The following is a 21,460-nucleotide window of genomic DNA, read 5'->3' as shown; positions in this document are numbered from 1 at the left end:
AAACCTGAACCCCAAACCAAGGGTGTGTCTTTGTAAATGACTGATTTAATTAAAAAATGGGCCGATGCTGATTATACAGATTTCTTCTCTTGGAATGCTTATTTTGGTGCTGTCCTAAAACTGATGTTTTGCAGCTGATGGATTAGGAGGACAGATGTTTTCGCTTGGCCTTCTCTCCTTTATATTTCTCATCTGGGCATCATAATAATAATATCAAGGGACAAACAGAGCTGAACTCAACACCAACACTTGACCTCATTTCTGATTTATGAATTCTCCCTGTGACCACGCAGTTTGAGGAGAAGGCTGCCTCTGAAATGTGTTTTGCATTTTAATATTTTTTCATACTAGCCTCCTTCTTTGTCAAGCCACTGTGTGTGCAGCTGGCTTAACTTGCTGACTAGAAAATTGAAATATACTTCTATCCAGCAGCCAAAAACAAAGGGAAAAATTGTCTTTCTAAGAGCTGTTTAGCTGCCTGCGTTTCCCCCACCCCATCCCTCCTATCGTATATGAACAATACCCACAAGAATCGAAGCTGCTTTTGGATTAATGTCAGTTGCAGCATTTCTCACGAGCTTTTTGGGTAGCACTGAAAACGTGAGGGTTCTGTCATCTCAGCGTGGCTCCGTGAAGTGTCCTACCCTGCTCCAGAGGACGAACTGGAGACACTTCTTAACCTTGGGGGACTCAAGTCATCTGGCAAGCCAGATTTTTTGATAAAAAGTGTCTAGAGGCCAGACGCAGTGGCTCATGCCTAGAACTTTGGGAGGCCGAGATGGGTGGACCACCTGAGGTCAGGAGTTCAAGACTAGCCTGGCCAACATGGTGAAACCCCATCTCTACTAAAAATACAAAAATCAGCCGGGTGTGGTCGCGGGCGCTTGTAATCCAGCTACTTGGGAGGCTGAGACAGGAGAATTGCTTGGGAGGTGGAGGTTACAGAGAGCCGAGATCGCGCCATTGCACTCCAACCTGGGCAACAAGAGCAAAACTCCATCTCAAAAAAATAAAAATAAAAATAAAAACAAAAATAAAAGAATGATAGTTTGTCTCCAAGCTTGCCCAGGTTGGTGCATTATAATGACACACTGCAGATGCCAGGCCCTGCGATCCTTAGACAAAGAAGAGGGGCTGTCGCTTTTTCAGGACATGGACTTCAGAGAATCATGAGGCTACCTGGCCACAGGAAACGAGAACATGATCCTCAAACCCACACCAGTGAGCACAATCAGGAAGCCTTGTTATGACCCGGCAGCAAAGGAGAAAGTGGGTTCAGTGACATCTGTCTGGAGATGTGCTGGGCTGGGCTGAGGCTTCAGCACACATAAGCTTCCTGATCATTCAGCATTCTCCTTTGTACTTTTTTTTCTTTAAGACACCTGTGTTTTTTGGCTTCCATGGGGGTGGGAGGAAGCCAAGCTTGGCAGCCTCTTCTGATCTGGTGTTAACAGCACCATACAGTAATTTCCAGCAATTATCTCCCTATCGTAAAAGTTCTGCAGAGAGATTCGTGACACTTTTTTTTTGTGCTGTTCCAATGCATACATTTAAATGGGGAACAAATTCTGTCCATATGGTGTCTCCTCTCTCTTCCCAGGTTCCCAAGTGCTTGGCCATGCCCAGCTATGAGTTGCTGCATACACAAAGTAAGGCTTGCTGGTATAGACAGTGGGGACAAGCAGTGATTTTGGGATTCTGCTGGTGCCAGAATCACTTGCTTTATTCTCTTCTTTCTGATAGCTGGAGGACAAAGGGCCTTCCACCAATCCTAGAATTCATAGGTTATGACGTTCATAAGCTACTCCTTACCTGGGATTAGACCTAGTTACCTGGTTAATTCCTCCCATGGCTTCATGAACTTTGCCTTCATGGCACTGATCACAGTTTGTAATTGTAGACTTGTGTGTGTGTGTGTGATTATTTATGTCTTCTTATTAGACTATGCTATGAGCTGAATCGTGTTCCCCCAAAATTTATATGTTGAAACCCTAACACCTAATGTAGATAATTCGGGAGAGAAATCTTTGGGAGACAATTCGATTTAGATGAGCCCATGAGGCTGGGGACCTTCATGATAGGATTAGTGCCCTTGTAAGATGAGACACCAGAGAGCTTGCTGTCACTGGCATGCTCTGTCTCCCTCTTTGTCTGCCATATAAAGACACAGTGAGAAGGTAGCCTTCTGCAAGCCAGGAGGAAAGCCCTCACCAGAACTTGACCATGCTGGTACCCTGATCTTGGACTTTCAGCCTACAGAGCTGGGAGACAATAACTTTCTGTTGTTTAAGCCACCAGTGTATGGTATTTTGTTATGGCAGCCTGAGCAGATGAATACAGACAGTAAATTTTATGAGAACACAAGCCACATCTGTTCTGCACATCACTGAACCCCAGCACCAAGCACAGAGCTCGGCATATGATAGGGCCCAATAAATATTTACTAAATGAATGAAAGAGTGAATAAATGTATGAACGAAGCTTGAAGAAATCACAGAAAGTAAGTCTAGTGTCTTCACTTAATAGATGAAGAAACAGAGGTTACATTTCCAACTTGTCCAAGTCTATGAAGCTTGTTTTTTTGTTTCACATATATAAAGACAGATTGAATGTGTCAATTCCAAACCATTAATTGAACATCTATTTTTGTTATGTTAGAGAATTCAAAGGTTGATAAAATGCAATTTCTTTTTAAAATTTTTTCAAGGGACAGTGTTTCCTTCTGTCACCTAGGCTGGTCTCAAACTCCTGACCTCAAGTGATCCTCTTGCCTCGGCCTCCCAAAGCACTGGGATTATAAGCATGAACCACTGCACCCAGCCCAAAATGCAATTCCTATTTTTAAAAAGCTTTCTTCTTGCCAGGTATGGTGGCTCGTGCCTGTAATTTTACCACTTTGGAAGGATGAGGTGGGAGGATCACTTGAGACCAGTTTGAGCAACTTAGTGAGACCCAGTTGCTGGGCATGGTGTCATGCCTCTGTAGTCCTAGTTGAGGCTGAGGTGGGAGGATCACTAGAGCCTGGGAGGTCAAGGCTGCAGTGAGCTGTTATCACACCACTGCACTCCAGCCTGGGTGACAGAGTGAGACCCTGTCTTAAAAACAAACAAACAAAAACACCTTTCATCTAAACAGCAGTTTAGGCAGTTAAGATAAACAGTAGTGATTATTCATTAAGTGCTTACTAATATTTTATTTCATGTTTACAACAATCCAATGGAATAGATCATATTATCCCCATTTAACAAATATGAAAAGGCAAACTCAGAGGTAGTGTTGCTAAATTGTATTAAGCTTTTACTAGGTGCCACAATTGTTCTACATGTTTTACCTCCATTTATAAATTCATTTAATGCCCCAGGCTTGACTAGGGAAGGATTCACTTCCAAACTCAGTCATGTGTATTTATTGGACTCAGGTCCCATTGGCTGATGGACAGAGACAGTTCCTTGCTATTTGGGCCTCTCCAAAGCAGCCTTCACAACATGGCAGCTTGCTTTCCCTGGAGGAAGGGCTGAGAAAGATTGAAGTTTAAATCTTTGTAACCTAACCTCAGCAATGACTTTTCATATCACCATGGCCATTTTCTATTCATTAGAAGCAAGTCACTAGATCCAGCCCCCACTCAAAAGTAAGGATTAGACAGGGTGTCAACAGCAGGAGTCAGGGATCACAGATCACCCCACAGGCTGCCCACCACAGCAAGGTTACTTTAATAATTCAAAATCAATCTATGTAATGTGTCATATTAATAGTACAAAGGAGAAAAATATGATCACCTCAATAGATTAAAAAAATATTTGGGCCAGGCACAGTGGCTTACTCCTGTAATCCTAGCAGTTTGGGAGGCCGAGGTGGGCGGATCACTTGAGGTCAGGAGTTCAAGACCAATCTGGCCAACATGGTGAAAGCCTGCCTCTACTAAAAAAAAAAAAATACAAAAATTAGCCGGGTGTGATGGCTGGGGCTTGTAGTCCCAGCTACTCGGGAGCCTGAGGCAGGAGAATGGCTTGAACCTGGGAGACGGAGGTTGCAGTGAGCCAAGATTATGCTGTTGCACTCCAGCCTGGGCGACAGAGTGAGACTCTGTCTTAAAAAAAAAAAAAAGAAATATTTGATAAAATTTAATATCCACTGATGATAAAAATCCTTAGCAAACTAGAAATGGGAGCAATTGTTCTTATTCTGGAAATAAGATATAAAATAACATATAGTAGATTGCACTTCTTTGCCCCTCCTGTTTCACACCTTTTGCTATATAATTTTGCAATGCCCTCAATCATGGGCAAAGTTACCCTTGACTCTGGACTCAGGCATATGACTTGCTTTGGCCAGTGGGATATTGGCAGATGTGATGCAAGTAAAAATTTGAAATGAGCTTGCCTACTGGGGTTTGCTTTTTTGTTCTTCTACTCTTTACCATGAAAAGAACCTGCCTAAGCTGCTCCTTCTGGTTCCAGGAAGAAGATATGAAGTGTGTAGAACATGAGTTCTCCAGCTAAGGTACTCAGTCAAGCCCAGCTGAGAACAGAGCTCCTAGCTGAGCTGCAGATGCATGCATGAGCTCAGCCAAGACCAGCAGAGTGATCTAGCTAAGCATAGCCCAGATCACCTGATTGCCACATATGTGTAAGACATAAGTATCTATTGTTATATATCACTGGCTTTGTGGTTCTTTTGTTATCCAACAAAAGCTAATTGATACAGGTTATCTACAAAAATACCTCAGCAAGTATCAACTTAATGATGAAATGCTAAAAGCTTTCCTCTGAAACTGGAAACTTGCTAAGTTTGCCTGCTACCACTTCTATTTGACCTTGAATGGATACCTTAGCCAATGCAATAAGGCAAGAAAAAGAAATAACAGAAATAAGGATAAAAAAAGAAAGAAAGCTGTCATTTATGTGCATAGCAAATCCTAAAGAACCTTCAGATCAAGTTTTGGAATTTTATCTAGGTCACTGAATTCAAATCAACACACATGAACCAATTGTATGTTCTATATACCAGTAACAAAAATAATTGTAAACTGAAATGTTTAAAATATAACGTCTGGCTGGGCATGGTGGCTCATGCCTATAATCCCAGTGCTTTGGGAGGCCAAGGCGGGCAGATCACGAGGTCAGGAGATCGAAACCATCCTGGCTAACACAGTCAAACCCCGTCTCTACTAAAAATACAAAAAATTAGCCAGGCGTGGTGGTGGACACCTGTAGTCCCAGCTACTCGGGAGGCTGAGGTAGGAGGATCACTTAACACCGGGAGTTCAAGGCTGTAATGCAGTATAAGCGTGCCTGAGGATGGCCACTGCACTCCAGCCCAGGCAACCTCACCTCTGTTTGTTTTTTCAATCAAATATCTAGGAATAAAACAAATGAAAGATTTTCAACATCTCCATATAGAAGACTATTATGAAAAACTAAAGATTTTTTTAAAAGAGAGAGAAAGCCAAATGATGCTTATTTGACTCTGGTGCACTTCAGTGTAAGGATGATTTATAATCTGTCACTCATGATTGATGGCCTTGGAAAAAGAAAAAAAAACAGGAGTTACATCATATTCCTGATTGGAAGACTCCATATGTCAATATTCGATTGTGAATTGTAAATATGTCAATTGTCCCCAAATTTATCTCCTTGGTACATTCTGAAAATTCTCGACAGATTTTTTTTTTTTTTTTCTTTTTGAGACGGAGTTTTGCTCTTGTTGCCCAGGCTAGAGTGCAATAGCGCGATCTCGGCTCACCACAACCTCCCCCTCCCAGGTTCAAGCAGTTCTCCTACCTCAGCCTCCCGAGTAGCTGGGATTACAGGCATGCACCACCATGCCCGGCTAATTTTATATTTTTAGTAGAGACAGGGTTTCTCCATGTTAAAGCAAGAATAGTTAAAGCAATCTTGGAGAAGACAAAAATGGGAGGATTTTTTTCACAGAAAAATTAAACCAATATAATTAAGACTGTGATTTTGGCTCAAAAATAAACAAATAAACCAAAGGAACAGAACTGAGGGCCTAGAAACAGACTGACACATTTATGGATGCTTAATTTATGACAAACGTGGTGCCCTTGAATGGTCTTTTTAATAAATCCTTCTGGAACGGTTGAATATCTATGGAAGGAAGGAAGAATCTTGACCCTTATCTTACTGTATACATAAAAAGTCAACTCCAATTGAATTATATGTAAATCTAAATGTGAAAACTAAAACAATAAAGATTCTAGAGGATATCACAAGAGAATATCTCTAAGATCTTGGGGGTGGGAAAAGATTTATTAAACAGGACACAAAAACCACTAATTACAAAGGAAGTAACTGATACATAGACCAGGGATTGGCAAACTACAGCCCTCAGGTCAAATCTGGCCACCTGTTTTTGTTATCCCAGCACTTTGGGCAGCCGAGGAGGGCAGGTCAGTTGAGCCCAGGAGTTTGAGACCAGCCTGGGCAATGTGGAGAACTCTTGCCCTTCAAAAAATACAAAAATTATCAGGGTATGGTGGCACATGCCTGTAGGCCCAGCTACCCAGGAGGCTGAGGTGGGATGGGAGCCTGAGCCTGGGAGGTTGAGGCTGTAGTGAGCCATGACTGGGCCACTGCACTCCAGCCTGGGCAATGGAGTGAGACCCTGTCTCAAAAAAAAAAAAAAAAAACTTGATGATGAAGTATGGGAACATGGAAGAGTATGATATTATACAAAGTAAAGGAAGCAGGAGGCACAGTGGCATGCATGCTATAATAACAACTATGGAAAATATGAGTGCATCAGGCCAAGGACCAAAGGGTGTTTTGCAAAAAATAAAAAATAGTTGTCTAGGGTAGCAAGTTTTCTCAAAATGATTCCCAAAATTGTTGCATAGTCTTTCTATGAATGATAAACTAAGAAAGAAGGGAATGACTTTCTTTTCTTTGAGAAATCCTATTTTTTCCAAAAATGTATTACAGGTTGTTAAACGCTACTCGGCTGAGGTTCTTAAAAGATTAGCCTGCCCCATAAGGGTTGTGATGGCAGGAATTCTGGCTTCTATTTCTAGCCCTGTTGACAGACTGATGATGAAACTCATGCATGCCCTTTAAGCTTTCCCCATCTTTGAGGCTGGGAGAAATTCCACTTGCTGCTGCCATTTAGCGCTACAATGTTTTAAAAATTAATGAGGTGCATTTACAGCCCAGGATGTTCAGGTGATTGGCTTTCCTTGAGAAATTGGTGTTGTCTATGAAGAAGATAAACAGTAGGAGTGGTTGGGTTTGGTGGCTCATGCCTATAATCCCAGCACTTTGGTAGGCCAAGGCAGGTGGATCACCTGGGGTCAGGAGTTGGAGACCAGCCTGGCCAACATGGGGGAATCCCCGTCTCTACTAGAAATACAAAAATTAGCTGGGTGTAGTGGCAGGCTCCTCTAGTCTCAACTACTGAGGAGGCTGAGGCACAAGAATCTCTTGAACCCAGGAGGCAGGGGTGGCAGCGAGCCAAGATCACGGCACTGCACTTCAGCCTGGGTAACAGAGCAAGACTCTGTCTCAAAACAAAATCAAAAACAAAAAACAAAAAACAGTAGGAGTGCTGTTATGTTGTCAGACATTGAATTCCTGCAACCAACATTTGTTATTGGGCACCTGTTGTGGACAAGAGACTTTTTCAGAGTTATGATTATATGCGAAGATGTCTCAATCATGGTTTCTGCCTTCAAGGAACTTACAGTAGGGTAATGATAAAAATACCTAAAATTGCCAGGTGTGATGGCTTATGCCTGTAATCCCAGCACTTTGGGAGGCCGAGGTGGGCAGATTACTTGAGGTCAGGAGTTTGAGACCAGCCTGGCCAACTTGGTGAAACCCCATCTCTACTAAAAATACAAAAATTAGCTGGGCATGGTGACGGATGCCTGTAATCCGTCCCAGCTACTCAGGAGGCTGAGGCAGGAGAATAACTTGAACCTGGGAGGCGAAGGTTGCAGTGAGCCAAGATCACACCACTGCACTCCAGCCTGGGCAACAGAGTGAGACTCCGTCACACAGAAAAAAAAAACAAAAACCTAAAATTTACTGAGGGTTTACAATGTGACAGGAACTATGCTAAATGCTTTATGTATGCTAATTTATTTAATTCCAACAACACCCCCAGGGAGGCAGAGGTTATTGTTATCATTTTAAGAGATAATTAGGCCAGGTGTGGTGGCTCCTGCCTGTAATCCTAGTGCTTTGGAAGGCCAAGGCGGGAGGACTGCTTGAGGCCAGGAGTTCAAGACCAGCCTAGGCAATATAGCAAGACCCTGTCTCTACAAAAAATGAAAAAATTAATTTAGTCAGGCATGATAGGGCAAGCCTGGAGTCCCTGCTCCTCTGGACACTGAGGTGGGAGGATTGCTTGAGGCCAAGAGTTTGAGACCAGCCCAGGCAACATAGTGAGATCCCTGTCTTTACAAAAAAAAGAAAAAAAGAGAGCAATAGATAATTAAATTGATGGCAAGAGAGGCTAAATAAATACCCAAGGTTGTGAAACTAAATCCACCTGACCCTGAAGGGCTGCCTGGCAGGAAAGCCAATGCTCTTGACTACTCGCCTACACTGCTGCCCAGGCATCAGCCACACTGGGAAGCAACTGCCTCCGTCAGCCAGCTTGCAATTCATAAACTCTATAAAATCATGCCTTTTTGGCTGGGTGTGGTGGCTCATGCCTGTAATCCCAGCACTTTAGGAAGCCGAGGTGGGTGGATCACCTGAGGTCAGGAGTTCCAGCCTGGCCTGACCAACAAGGTGAAACCTTGTCTCTACTAAATACAAAAAAATTAGCTGGGTGTGGTGGCGCATGCCTGTAATCCCAGCTACTTGGGAGGCTGAGGCAGGAGAATCACTTGAACCCAGGAGGCAGAGGTTGCAGTGAGCCAAGATTGAGCCATTGCACTCCAGCCTGGGCAACAAGAGCAAAACTCTGTCTCAAAAAAAAAAAAAAAATGCCTTTTTGATGGGGTACCAGCTGAACCTACTAATGACACAACCGTGTTAGAAAATCTGCACCTTTTTTCAGCTTCAAAAGAGTTTCTAATAGAGTGGGAATTGTCAAGTAATCAAGGCATGGAAATAATCATATTTAAGTTATAATTAAATGTTTTAATATCTATTATTTGGGGGAAGGGAATTATTAGCAATAGCCAAGTTCTTTTTTTTTTTTTTTTTTTTTTGAGATGGAGTCTTTCTCTGTCTGTCGCCCAGGCTGGAGGGCAGTGGCACGATCTCGGCTCACTGCCACCTCCGCCTCCTGGTTCAAGCAATTCTCCTCTCTCAGCTTCTCCAGTAGTTGGGGCTACAGGTGCCTGCCAACACGCCTGGCTATTTTTTTGTATTTTTAGTAGAGACTGGGTTTCACCGTATTAGCCAGGATGGTCTCAATCTCCTGACCTTGTGATCCGCCTGCCTTGGCCTCCCAAAGTGCTGGGATTACAGGCGTGAGCCACCGCGCCCGGCCAGCAATAGCCAAATTCTTTAATAAACAACTTTTTATTAATGCTATTGCTTTGTGTTGTCTAATATTAAAATATTTCTGTCTTTTCCCAGAAACTATAAGAGATTATAGGGTGAAGATTGACTATGCTGAGTAGGGTACAAAACTAGGTGTTTTTTTGGTTTTGTTTTTTTTTTTAAGACAGAGTATCGGTCTGTTGCCCAGGCTGGAGTGGAATGCAGTGGCACAATCTTGGCTCACTGCAACCTCTGCCTTCTGGGTTCAAGAGATTCTCCTGCCTCAGCCTCCCTAGTAGCTGGGATTACAGGCATGCGCCACCATGCCTGGCTAATTTTTGTTTTTTCAGTAGAGATGGGGTTTCACCATGTTGGCCAGGCTGGTCTTGAACTCCTGACTTCAAGTGATCTGCCCACCTTGGCCTCCTGAAGTGATGGGATTATAGGCATGAGCCACTGTGCGCAGCCTTTTTTGTGTTTTGATTCTTCTGATCTGTGCCCCACTTAGGTCCCATAGAATCACAAACTCTCAAGTTTGGAAAGAACTTTCAAGGGTATTTCTGGTATATTATTCACACTTTGGATTACAACCCATTAGTAGATTATGAAACCAGTGAACTGAGTTATAAGAAGCTTAAAAAAAGAATAAAATAAAATTGCACATGGTAAAGGTAAAGGTAGCAGTTAGCAAAACTTTTGTTTTAATTATTATATTCATTTTCTAGAACTGCCATAACAAAGTTCCACAAACTCAGTGGCTTAAATCAACAGAGCCGGCACAGTGGTTCACACCTGTAGTCTCAGCTTCCTGGGAGGCTGGGGTGGGAAGATGCTTTGAGTCCAGGAGATCGAGGCTGCAATGAGCTATGATCATGACACTGCACTCCATCCTGGGGGATAGAATGAGACCTTGTCTCTTTTTTAGGAAAACACACACACACACACACACACACACACATCCACACAGATAAATTTATTCTGTCATGATTCTGGAGTCTAGAAGCCCAAATCAAGGTGTCAATAAGGCCGTGCAACTCTAGGTAGAATCCTTCCTTGACTCTTCACCTGCAATCCTTGGCATCCCTGGCTTGCAGCTGTATCATTCCAATCTCTGCCTTTGTCACATGGTATTCTCTTGTCTGTGTGTGTCTGTGTCCAAACTTCCCTCTTCCTATAAGGATATCAATTGTACTAGATTACAGTCCATCCTACTGACCTCACCTTAACTTGTTTATATCTGCAAAGATCCTATTTCCAAATAAGTCACAACCACACGTACCAGGGGTTAAGACTTCATATCTTTTGGGGGTAGGGATTCAACTCATTCAACCTGTAACATATATATATATTTACATGTATCTACTTACACATTTATACATCATATATATTTACATATATATGTAAAACCTATGTATTGAATCACAATGAAAAAATGTGTTTAATATTACTGTGGTAAAAAAAAAAAGAGAGAGAGAGCTTATAAACACTGATTTAAGCTAAGCACTCATCCAGTTCTTCATTTCTTTTGGTAATAACTTGACGATAGTAGTTCTGCCTACACTGAGCCCACTGACACGTGACTATCTCTGTAGATTCCCCAGGGTTTGGACAATTCTGACTGTTGGCAGGGCTATCAGAGAAGAATTTATTAGAACTCTACACGTAGCTTATAAGGGACCTAGCTGAGCAACTTAAAACATCAGGTTAGTTTCTAGCAGCAGTGGTTACATGTAAAGTGCTCTTTTGAAACAAAATATAATACAACTTGAAAGTAGTCATGCTTTTCAAGCCTGTAAGCCCAGCCCTTTGGGAGGCCAAGGCAGGCAGCTCACTTGAGCCAGGAGTTTGAGACCAGATTGGGCAACATGGTGAAACCCCGTCTCTACAAAAAAATAAAAATAAATAAAAATTAGCCAGGTATGGTGGTGTATGCCTGTGGTTCCAGCTACTAGGGAGGATGAGGTGGGAGGTTTGCTTGAGCCTGGGGAAAAAGTAGTGATGAAAATTAGAATGTTTTTAAAGTTATAGGCAAATTTGAGGGGTTACATATAATGAAGACCTCATTGCCAAAGCCCAAAGAAGGATGTTTCTTCTTTTTAAATCTGAAAACCTTTCAAAAGAGATTGACCTTTTTTTTTGTTTTTCTTTTTGTTTTTTGAGACAAGGTCTCGCTCTGGTGTTCAGGCTGGAGTGCAGTGGCACGATCTTGGCTCCCTTCAGCCTTGACCTTCCAGGCTCAAACAGATCCTTCCACCTCAGTCTCCTGAGTAGCTGGGACTACAGGCATGCCCCACCACACTCAGCCAATTTTTGTATTTTTTATAGAGATGCGGTTGCCCAGGTGGGGGTCTCAAATTCCTGGGCACAAGTGATCCTCTCGCCTCGGCCTCCCAAAGTGCTGGGATTACAGGAGAGAGCCACTGTGCCCAGCTGACCATGACATTTTTTATTGTAGGAGACAGAAAAATGAACTAGGTCAAAGATCTCCTAACCAAAAGATTAGGGTCTACTGTAAAATCATGAACGCTTTCCCTTGTAGATCTTTCAGCATGTTGCCACCACCCTGCCCAGCTCTCTGAAATGTGCCAAGTTTTCCTTGTCTACTCAGAAACTTTGCTGACAGCACCAGCCTGCTCAGCTAGTGAAAATGCCTCCTGCCAAAAAGATTAACTACACTCATTTTTCTTTAGGTAATTTCATACATCATTGTGCCTATTTTACTTTGAAAAGCTTTACTATTTTCTTCATAGACGATAATTTAGAGCCTGAAGGACACTTTAGGTAACTGAATCTTTTTCTGTCTTCAAGACATTCAGATTGGAAACAAAGTCTCGTCAGTTACAATCCATTTTGGCACAGAGATTCCTGGATATGGAACTTTGAGGGGTAGGTGAGGAGTGCACCTCAGAATGAAGGAAAGAAGTTGTGGAGTTAGAAAAAGATTCATTCTGAAGCCATCTCCCTCTCAACACCCACCCTCGAGCTGGCTTAGGAACAAGTACCCTGTGGTGTGCTTCTTAGAGGGAAGAATCAGACCTGGAGTCTTTCATAGCTTCTAACTGTTTGGGGCTTTCTACTTCAAGAAAGACACTGAAGGTTGAGCCAGCCTTCTGATTTGGCACTACTATTGATTTTCCCACACTTTTGGCCAGCGTGTATGTCCATTTATTTTCTCATTTCTCACATGAGCAGGCTGGAATTGTAGAAAGATCTTTGAGACACTACTTACTCATTTTGAAGTGCTTGATCAATCTTTGTGCATAGCAGCATAAACCCTGGACCTGGAAGTGCATATTTCAAAGAGAGCCCTGTACCTTTTGTTCTCTTGCAAGACAAGCAGTTCTCTCCCCCGGAGAGATCTCCTCTACCCCACCTCCGCCCCACTTTCTACTCAAGGCAATGGGAGGTACCTGAGGATCCTTCACATGACACAAAGTACTGAGTCTGTGTTCCAGAATAGGAACAAAATGATCTCTACCCTCTGAGGCAGTTAATGCAGCTGCTTTGTTTAGGCTCTTTCTGAAATTAAAAAGAATCTCCCTTTTTACTCACTGTTAATGGGGTGAAAAGCTCAAGTGTTCCATGTCACACAGGGGAAATCAGATTTGTGTTTCATACAAAAGCAAAGTCAGTGGCTCACGCCTGCATTCCCAGCACTTTGGGAGGCCAATGGGGGTGGATCACCTGAAATCAGGAGTTGGAGACCAGCCTGGCCAACATGGTAAAACTCCATCTCTACTAAAAATACAAAAATTAGCCAGGCATGGTAGCGTGCGCCTGTAGTTCCAGCTACTTGGGAGGCTAAGGCAGGAGAATTGCTTGAACCCGGGAGGCAGAGGTTATAGTGAGCCAAGATTGCGCCATTGCACTCCAGCCTGGATGACAGAGTGAGACTCCGTCTCAAAAACAAAACAAAACAAAACACCAGCGTTTCAGTCATCCACATGATTTTTGCTGGCACCAGGCACACATTGCAACCTCTCTGCCTCGGTTTCCATCCAACTCCTCCACCCTAACAATCCTTACTGTATTCAACTAAAAGAAACCAAGGATCTTGGTGGTGGAAGTTGCTTGACTTCTTGTCCTCCAATCACGTCCACTTCCTGTTTTCTTTTAAAGCTCACTGACAAGATCTTATTTTACGTGACAAATATGTTCGGTTTATCTGTGCTATCAATTTCTGATAAACGTACATTTTAATCTGTCAGCCAGTGTTCCAGGCACTAATGCTGCTTAAATGTAGCCGCACAGCTCTTACCCAGAAATGGTGCCGCCCAACTAAAATCATACATTCAGGCAGCTGATTACAGACACTGACCTTGAGCTCCATTCCTGTGCGGTAATCCAAACCATCTGCACTCAACAACAATTAAAACCTTCAGATCTCTCAGGCGTTTCCTTCCTCTGATTATAACTTATGAGCTGCAGCAAAACTCAGAAAGAAACAGAATTAAAAAGACCAGGCTTTGATGCCAGCTTGATTTCTGCAGGGCAGTTCTCAACAGAGAAATCTCCACTTTATGGAACAGCTCCTTCCTCAGCTGAAATGCAGGCACCTAACATCTAACAAACCTTGAACATTTAATTATGCTGATTCTCTCTTTTGCCCAGAGGGGAAGAGGGACCTTTCATTTACGGAGCCAGAGTCAGGCAAAACAATGAGGTAGTTTGTCCTGGAGATCTCCTATCACCCTTGTTTTCCATACCTCCCTCTTTGTCTCTCTCATCCACTTTTTATACCCTTAAAGGTGTTGCTGCCTTCTACAAAAGAGGTCCAGGCTAAGAAAAAAAAAAAAAAAAAAAAAAAAAAAAGCTAAAGAAAGTCAGTGCTCTATTTCTGAACTCCTCTATTTCTGATCTCCTTTCTCTCCCTTCAGATATCCTACATCTTCATGACTGTGTCCTTTCCTATGAATCCCAAAGGAAATGCACGCAAACAAATACATTCAGCCAAAGTGTCTAAGAAAGACATAATGGTCACCCTTAGGAGGTGGAGGTGAGGAGTGGTTAGGGAGAGGCCTCACAGAGAATAGATTTCTGATGGGAAGCATCCAACCCTTAGCAAATTTCGGGGGAGAGGGAGGTTTGGTTGGCTGAAGTGCAGCAACTCACATTATACCTGTTCAGTGTTGTTCTCAGGATCACCCTGGAAAAGCACAGAAGGATTCTTTTTTTTTTTTTTTTTTTTTTTTTTTGAGACAGAGTTTTTTGCTCTGTCACCAGGCTGGAGTGCCGTGGCATGATCTTGGCTCACTGCAACATCCACCTCCCAGGTTCAAGTGATTTTCCTGCCTCAGCCTCCTGAGTAGCTGGGACTACAGGCGCGTGCCACCATGCCCAGCTAATATTTGTATTTTTAGTAGAGACAGGGTTTCACCATGTTGGCCAGGATGGTCTCAATCTCTTGACCTCATGATCTGCCTGCCTCGGCCTCCCAGAGTGCTGGGATTACAGGCATGAGCCACCGCACCCGGCCAGAATATTTTCTTAAATGTGAACCAGATTACATCTGATGTTAAAATCCCTACTTCCCTAAAATAAAATCCACATGCTTTACCAAGCCTTAGAAGGTCCTCACGATCTAGCCACCACACCTGGCCCAGAAGGATTCTTGGAACTGAGACTCTCCAGCAGGAGGGAGGCTGACAACCTAGGGACACCAAAGGGGATTTCTTGGGCAATCATTGAAAAATCCAAGACCATAAAGATTTCTCTCCCTGACTGGGCACCAGGCTAGGGAGAGAACTTTGGGAATATAGTACATTGTTTCCAGCACTATGATTTGACACAATAGCTCCTAACTCAGATGCCAATGAGTGAAGAGGGGGGAAAATGAGAAGTTTCTTTCCCCACTGGTTCATCTACACTCTTACTGCATTTTGCTAGGCAAGTCCTTTTTTTTTTTTTTTTTTTTTTTGAGACAGGGTCTTGTTCTGTCACCCAGGCTACAGTGCAGTGGCATAATCACGGCTCATTCCAGCCTTGATCTCCCAGGCTCACACAATCCTCCTACCTCAGCTTCCCAAGTTGCTGGGACTATAGGCATGTGCCAGCAAGCCTGGTTAATTGTTTAATTTTTTTGTAGAGACAAGGTCTCACCACGTTGTCCAGGCTGGTGTCAAACTCCTGGGCTCAAGCGATCCTCCCGCCTCAGCCTCCCAAAGTACTGGGATTATATGCATGAGCCGGTGCACCTGGCCAAGTCTTTTAACAATTGTTATAGTAGAGAGTCTCTACAAAAACATTTACATTCATAGTGTCACTTGGTTCTCTTTAGAATCTCCTGAACTAAGCATTTTCATTCTCTTAAAAAACTAGAAAGGAGACCATGCGTGGTGGGCCAGGCACAGTGGCTCACGCCTGTAATCCCAGCACTTTGGGAGGGGGAGGCGGGTGGATCACCTGAAGTCAGGAGTTTGAGACTAGCCTGGCCAACATGGCGAAACCCTGTCTCACTAAAAATACAAAAATTAGCTGGGCATGGTGGCGGGCGCCTGTAATCCCAGCTACTTGGGAGGCTGAGGCAGGAGAATTGCTTGAACCCAGGAGGCGGAGGCGGCAGTGAGCCGAGATTGCACCTCTGCACTCCAGCCTGGGCGACAGTGTGAGACTCTGTGTCAAAAAAAAAAAAAAAAAAATTAGCTGGGCATGGTGGTATGCACCCGTAGTCCTGGCTACTCAGGAGGTTGACACACGAGAATCGCTTAAACCTGGGAGGCAGAGGTTGCAGTGAACTGAGATTGTGCCACTGCACTCCAGCCCAAGCAACAGAGCAAGACTCCTTCTCAGAAAAAAAAAAAAAAAAAGACTAAAAAGTAAAAATCCCCCATAAATTCATTCTCCAGAGATAGTCACTGATTTATATTACAAGTATTATTATTATTATCCTCATTTTGCAGATGAGAAAAGTAAGATCAAGAAAAGTAAAATAGGCCAGGCATTATGGCTCACGCCTGTAATCCCAGCACTTTGGGAGGCCGAGGCAGGCAGATCACTTGAGGTCAGGAGTACAAGACCAGCCTGGCCAACATGGTGAAACCCCTTCCCTACTAAAAATACAAAATTTAGCTGGATGTGGTGGCATGTGCCTGTAATCTCAGCTACTTGGGAGGCTGAGGCAGGAGAATCGCTTGAACCCGGGAGGTGGAGGTTGCAGTAAGCGGAGATCATGGCACTGCACTCCAGCTTGGGCAACAGAGCAAAACTCCATCTCAAAAAAAAGAAAAAAGAAAAGTAAAATAATTTACCCCAAACTACTCAGCTCATAAGTCAAATGCTCTATCTCCAAGTTGATATGTTCTTTAAAATCTATTTTCCATATTCCTCGCCTCACTTTTTTTTTTTTTTTTTTTGAGACAGAGTTTCGCTCTTGTTGCCCAGGCTGGAGTGCAATGGTGCGATCTTGGCTCACTGCAACCTCCTCCTCCTGGGTTCAAGCGATTCTCCTGTCTCAGCCTCCCAAGTAGCTGGGATTACAGGCATGCACCACCATGCCCGGCTAATTTTTGTATTTTTGAAATAGAGACAGAGTTTCTCCATGTTGGTCAGGCTGGTCTTGAACTCCCAACCTCAGGCAATCCACCTGCCTCAGCCTCCCAAAGTGCTGGGATTACAGGCGTGAGCCACTGTGCCCGGCCTCCTCTCCTCACTTTTTAATTTGTGAAGTGGTAGTAGTTGCATGTGTATGTGGTTCTTAAAGTTTTCTTTTCCCTAAGAAAAAAAGCTAAGAGTTTGAGAACAACCTAATTTGGCTGTTTCATCTACAAGACTGTTATGCTGCCTGGCCAGAGTATTTCCAAGTGGAATGTAAAATACATCATTTAATTTAAAAGACCTTGGTTTTAAGAGTGGGTCACGATTCACAGGATTAATGAGTCTGAAGCCTGGAGGTGTCGCCGTCTTCCTCTCTTTTTCACTTGCGAGGTCAGGGACATATGCGTCCAATGCAGAGGGTGGTGTTTTGTGGGCATTTGCCCGGCTGTTAAGCTTCCACAGTTGTGGCTTCTATACTAGGATGCAAGGTCCTGGTTGTTTTTTATGATTCCCACCACTTCCAGCGAGTAACTGTTTGAAGAAAATAGAAACTGTAGGACTTCTATTTTTGTCCTAGTTTAAAATACTGCAACACAGACAATGATATCTCAACCCACGATTTTTTCCAAGATTATACCATTTGGTAGTTCCATGGTATTAACTAAATGAACACCACCCCCTAGCTGCATCTTTAAGTTTCTATATTTACCAAAGTACATTTATGTACTAAATTAGTTTATCAGGAAAGAGCGAGTTATTCCAAGTTTCGCTCAAATTGTTACTGAGAATAAGAAGGAATAATATCATAGGGAATCATTCTTTACATCCCCCACAACCTTTTTTTTTTGAGACATGGTCTCTGTCACCCAGGCTGGAGTGCAGTGGCACCATCTCAGCTCATTGCAATCTCCACCTACTTGGCTTAAGCGATCCTCCCACCTCAGCCTCCTGAGTAATACATTTTGCCTTTTGCTGTGGGGATGAATGAAAGATTAGAAAAGTGAATTCTTGAATTGTCTAGTCAACTGTACATTTTGTAGGCCATTTCTGGATGATACAGAATTGCCGAGGGCTATACAAAAACACTATTAATAATATTCATTATTACAGATTAAAAACTGGCATAGAAGCCTTTAAAATACCTTTTTTTCTGCTGGGCGTGGTGGCTCACGCCTGTAATCCCAGCATTTACAGAGGCAGAAGCAGGAGGATAGCTTAAGCCAGACCCACCTGGGGAATATAGCAAGACTTTGTTCTGCACAAAAAGGAAAAAAAAAGATATCTTTTTTCTTATGATAAATGTATATAATAAATAAAATATATCTATTATTAAAAATTCATTAAATGTAGGAAAGCATTTTTTAAATGTTTAAACAACACATACTCCCACTAGGCTAAAATTATATTCATAAACAATATGGTATATTTCCATCTGGCCTTTTCTCTTTGCATTAGTTATCTTTAAATAAAATTGGAATCACTCTGTATATTTAGTTTTATATTCTACTTTTTGACTTAATATTAAATAATGAGCATTTCTCCGTGGTTTTAAGTAAGATGACTTTTTCCATCCACTTGAGTGGGAATTTTTTTTAAAGATGACTTTAATGTCTATATAATAGAAACACATAAAGACCCTCTTTATGTAACTTTTAATGTGATTGAATCTTTTTAACGGAGTCAAAATGCATATCTTCTAATTCCTATAATTTTTCACGTGACTTCTTTTTGTTTCTGATTCGCAAAAGCTGTCATGACCCAAATTATAAGAAAACCTGAAGGAAACACTGCCTTTTGAAAAATAAAACAAAGTATTCAAATAACACCAAATATGCTACATAAATCAAAGAACAAGAGCCACCTGGGAATTTAATGTGGAAGCCAACTCTCTTTTTCACATTAAAAATGTCAGCATAAGAAAAAAATGTCAGCATAGGCCAGGCGCAGTGACTCATGCCTGTAATCCCAGCACTTTGGGAGGCTGAGGCGGGTAGATTATTTGAGGTCAGGAGTTCGAGACCAGTCTGGCCAACATGGTGAAACCCCATCTCTACTAAAAATACAAAAATTAGCCGGGTGTGGTGGCACATGCCTGTAATCCCAGCTACTGGGGAGGCTGAGGCAGGAGAACTGCTTGAAATTCAGAGGCGGAGGCTGCAGTGAGCCAAGATTGTGCCACCGCACTCCAGCCTGGGCAACAGAGTGAGACCCTGTCTCAAAAAATAAAATAAAATAAGATAAAAATGTCAGCATAATCAAATAGTTAAAGATGACAGTCCACAATTAAAGACTAAAGATAGCCCTCCACATGCCAGTATTGCTTCCACAAGCTTGAGCATAATTTTAAAGCACTTAGCTGTGCTGTTCAAAATCAACAACTTTTTTTTTTTTCCATAAAGAAAAGGTGTTTGGCCAAGTGCAGTGGCTCATACCTGTAATCCCAGTACCTTTGAGGCCAAGGCAGGAAGATCACTTGAGCTTGAGTTTGAGACCTGGCTGGGTGTGGTAGCTCATGCCTGTAATCCTAGCACTTTGGGAGGCCAAGATGAGTGGATCACTTGAGGTCAGGAGTTTGAGACCAGCCTGGCCAACATGGTGAAACCCCATCTCTACTAAAATACTAAAATTAGCTGGGCATGGTGGCACGTGCCTGTAACCCCAGCTACTGGGGATGCTGAGGCAGAAGAATGGCTTGAACCCAGAAGATGGAGGTTGCAGTGAGCCAAGATCATGCCACTGTACTCCAGCCTGGGTGACAGAGCAAGACCCAGTCTCAGAAAAAAAAAAAAAAAAAGAGTCTGAGACCAGCATGAGCAAAGTGGCAGAACTCTTATCTCAAAAAAAAAAAAAAAAAAAAAAAATTAGCCAAGTATGATGGTGTGCACCTGTAGTCTCAGCTATTCTGGAGGTTGAGGTAGGAGGATCGCTTGAGCCTGGGAGGTCAAGGCTGTAATGAGCTGAGATGGAGCCACTGCACTCTGGCCTGGGTGACAAAAGACCCTGTCAAAAAAAAAAAAATGGTGTTCAAGACTTAGGCTTGCCCTGTAACAATGTGTTCTGTAACTATTAAATGAACATTAACTTATAAGCTCAATCCTTCTCTATAGGAAGGAATGAGGCCAAGACAGTAAACAGTAAAAACATTCAATAACCACTGTGTTCTACCATGTTTACTTTGTAGACATGAGCCCATGAACCTGACTTTCAAATAAAGGGGAAGAGACACCCTTCATTTTATTGTAGTGTTGACAAGGGAGAGAGATGAACACATATACACACAACACACATATGTGCACGCAAACATTTTTAAGTAGTTTTAGACTATTTATTACATGTGAAATTTAGGGTTTAAAGGTGATCTTTCTAATATGTCTACTATTTAACCAGAGTGCTGGAGTAAAAGCTAAAATATGAATTCTAATCTCATCTCTTGATGTTAACTTCCTCTGTGGTCTGTATATGATAGTTGGTAGCTGACTACCAACTATCCACTAGTACCTGATAGCCAGTTGGCTGATAGGAAACCCTGGTCTCAGTAGTAGGTCAGCTGTGAGCATGGACCCATCACTTAACTTCACCAAGACTCAGTTTCTCATCTGTGAAGTGGCAGTAATTACAGACCCTTTAGGTAACAGTGGGATAACTAGGTGAGAAAGTGCTGTGAGCATTTAAAAGAGCATCAACCAAGACAGAGCAAACTATTATTATTGTACTCCGGTTATCTAATTTCTCCATGTAGAAATACAGCTATTAACTGAAATACCTCTCAATGACACAGCGAAACCTTATCTTTGAGAGTTTTTGTAGAGCTTTGAAGATGAAAGGATGCTAAGAGGTTTCTTCACATTAATTCTGGTCCCACCTGATTTTGTGTTAAATGACATGAGGGATGGTGATTGTGTTCTGGTGGAGTTATTAAAAGTGGGCAGCTGCTTCTTTTAAAACCTCTTATTATAGAAGTCAACCTGGCCGGGCGCAGTGGCTCACACCTGTAATCCCAGCACTTTGGGACGCCGAGGCAGGCGGATCACGAGGTCAGGAGTTTGAGACCAGTCTGGCCAACATAGTGAAACGCCATCTCTACTAAAAATACAAAAAATTAGCCAGATGTGGTGGTGTGCACCAGTAATCCCAGCTACTCAGGAGGCTGAGGCAGGAGAATTGCATGAACCTGGGAGGCGGAGGTTGCAGTGAGCTGAGATCCCGCCACTGCACTCCAGGCCTGGGCCACAGCATGAGACTCCATCCAAAAAAAAAAAAGTCAACCTGAGAGAGAATGATATAACAAACCCCCACAAACCAATCATGTGCATTTAGCAGTTGTCAAGATTTTGCCACACTTGTTTTGTCCATTCTTTTTTTCTTCCTTTTACTCAAGCAAACCCCAGACATCATGTCATTTCATCAATACATATTTCAAGATATATTTCCTTTTTTATTTTTGAGCAATTTTTGTGTGCGTGCCTCTA

The 21,460-nt window shown here is 42.7% G+C and overlaps 1 protein-coding gene and 1 non-coding gene across 2 annotated transcripts in view; both read left to right on the top strand.

The window, feature by feature from the left end:
- Nucleotides 1–21,460, top strand: part of RASSF3 (Ras association domain family member 3) — a 188,484-nt gene that overhangs the window by 61,286 nt on the left and 105,738 nt on the right. The window lies entirely within an intron of this gene.
- On the top strand, nt 5,448–5,524 carry LOC112205131 (small nucleolar RNA SNORD83). The gene has a single exon (XR_002938985.1). It is a non-coding gene; the product is annotated as a small nucleolar RNA SNORD83 (small nucleolar RNA).

This window comes from Pan troglodytes, chromosome 10 (assembly GCF_028858775.2).
Source record: "Pan troglodytes isolate AG18354 chromosome 10, NHGRI_mPanTro3-v2.0_pri, whole genome shotgun sequence".
NCBI lineage: Eukaryota > Metazoa > Chordata > Mammalia > Primates > Hominidae > Pan > Pan troglodytes.
This window is presented reverse-complemented; position numbering and strand designations above follow the sequence as displayed.